The sequence below is a fragment of the Penaeus chinensis genome, chromosome 30 (assembly GCF_019202785.1).
Source record: "Penaeus chinensis breed Huanghai No. 1 chromosome 30, ASM1920278v2, whole genome shotgun sequence".
NCBI classification, from domain to species: domain Eukaryota; kingdom Metazoa; phylum Arthropoda; class Malacostraca; order Decapoda; family Penaeidae; genus Penaeus; species Penaeus chinensis.
In genome coordinates, this window is record NC_061848.1 from 14,149,999 (window position 1) to 14,152,498 (window position 2,500).

Here is a 2,500-nt window from a genome sequence, read left to right on the forward strand (position 1 = left end):
GCAAAGAGATCAACCACATTCTCATCAGCACTCACTTAAGGATCCTCCTGTTTTTACTGAAGTGCCGAGTTCTGTGGCCTTGATCATAGACTGGTTGTGGCTACCCTACGGGTCCACTTCAAAACTCCCTGTCTCTCCAGTTGCAACTCTAGGGTGTTTCACTTGGACAGATTAAGATAGGAGGGATATACCCACAGCAGTCTCTGATCAGTTCATGGAACTCAAAAACCTGACGGATCCAAGAGCTCTGTAGGACTCCTTTAAGCAGGAAACATTTGATGTAGCACAGGAGTCCATTGGTGAATGACCAAGGGCTAGGCAGAATTTCATGTGGCTGCTCAACTGAATGGCAATCAGGATTTGTGTTGTTCCTTAGTGTGTGGTGCTCATGGACACTGCTGAGAAGGGACAAGGAGCAGTTCATCAGGAATCTTGCTGAGAATGTTGAAGGCCATTTCTTAGTAAATGGCCTTCACCCTGCTTACCCAGCCCTGAGGAAACTGAGCTCCATGCTCACCTTGCAGATGACTGTAGACCGTTAAGTGCATGGGCAGATCGTCTCAGATCACGTCCAAGTTCGTAAACATCGGGCTGACTATTTTCAGCAGCTGTACCAGTTAGACCCTCCAGCAGTTAGTCTGGATGCAAGTGGCATCACAATACTTGTGCCAGACCTACCCATCAGTGAGGAATCTCCTACCCTAACTGAGATTAGGGAGGTGATCTCTGAGCTAAAGAATGGAAAAGCTGCAAGTATATGTGATATCCCCACTGAACTGCTAAAGGCTGGGGGTGAAATTATGGCACAAAGCTTGCATATGGTCTTGACTGCCATCTAGTAGTATGGTTCCATTCCCCCTGACCTGTTGAGGGGCATGGTCATCCCTCTCTGGAAGGGGAGAGAGGATCGATGGGACTGTAACAACTACTGTGGCATCACACTGCTCAGTATACCAGGCAGGGTTTTCACTCACATACTTCTATAATGGATCCGTGACCACCTACTTGTGCACCAGAGACCAAAGCAATCTGGATTTACTCTTGGCAAGTCCACAATAGACCGTACCATAGTGCTTTTAGTCATTGTGGAACATTGTCATGAGTTTAGTAGTAGGCTGCTTACAGCCTACATCTACCTCAGGAAGCTGTTTGACTTGGTGTATTGTGAATCATTATGGGAGATCCTGAGACTTTTCAACACTTGCATAGACTGGATAATGATTAGAGCTACTATCCAAAGTCACTGTAGAGCAACACTGGGCAATATAAAGGTCACTGACTTGACTTGCCGACAATGTTGCCATCATGTCAGAGTCTCTGGAATTACTGGTGGAGGCACTTGATGCATTTAGCAATGAGGTGAAACCCTTGGGCCAAGAGGTCTCTTGGACCAAAACCATGATCTAGGATTTTGGTGGCCTGTTAGGAGAACGTTTTTAGTCAATACTGTACATGCCTGTAGTGAGAATGTTGAAGTCTCTGCTGTCTTGGTAGCATAGTCCATGTCTCTGGGCTGTCAGACCAAGAAGTCAGTAGATTTATTGGTCTGGCAGCAGGAGCCATGAACTCGGTCAACAAGAGCATTTGGAGATGTTGGAAGACTATAAGATTTTCATGGACCTTTACTTCATAATCCAGGGCCTCCAACTCAGGCCATATGGGCACCTAGCTTGTTTCCCTGTGGATGAATCTGACCATCAGGTTGTCTCTTTGCGAGAAATCCTGAGTGGAGGAGGCACATGAGACAACCTAGGAAGTCATGGCTTGGGCAGCTCAACCAGACCTGTTGCGAGGACCTAGAGATGGGCCAAGGGCCTGCCTGGAGGCTCACCATGAGGGACACCCGTGACTGGAAGCGAAGGATGGATGTGGCCATGAGATAACCCTTGATGGTGTGTGTGTGTGTGTGTGTGTGTGTGTGTGTGTGTGTGTGTGGGTGTGTGTGTGTGTGTGTGTGTGTGTGTGTGTGTGTGTGTGTGTGTGTGTGCGTGCGTGTGCGTGTGCGTGTGTGTGTGTGTGTGTGTGTGTGTGTGTGTGTGTTTAAATTTTTCAAGTTACAAGGCACATTTCAGCAAAGATATGAATTAAGTTTTATCCCACTGATTCAGGGATAGCTAAATAGATGAAATATCCACCACACTTTTTAATTACTATAATTAACCCCATGTTTCTAGGAAAATGTAATTCTAACTGTCATACTGTTTTGTGAAATGTATCTACAAGATAATTCCACAAGCGCCCAGCCACCAGGGAGTTCTGCGTGACCTCTCCTTGAGTTTTCAGATTTTTTTTTTCTTGTGGTATTAATGTCGATACTGTTATTATTATTGATATCGTTACAATACTAATAGCAATATAAGATAAAAATAAATATTTGCAAAAATGAAAGAAAAGTGAAAACAGTAGAGATAGGTTGAACTAGTAATTGACTCTTTGGTGATTAAGCACTTGTGGATCCATCTGTGTGTAAATACTATTAATAAATGAAACTCACATGCCA

General features: G+C 44.8%; 1 protein-coding gene across 3 annotated transcripts in view; it reads left to right on the forward strand.

Annotated features, from left to right (window-relative positions):
- The window catches only part of LOC125041517 (long-chain-fatty-acid--CoA ligase ACSBG2-like), a 17,804-nt gene that overhangs the window by 3,309 nt on the left and 11,995 nt on the right, over positions 1-2,500 (forward strand). The gene's annotated exons all lie outside the window — the stretch shown is intronic.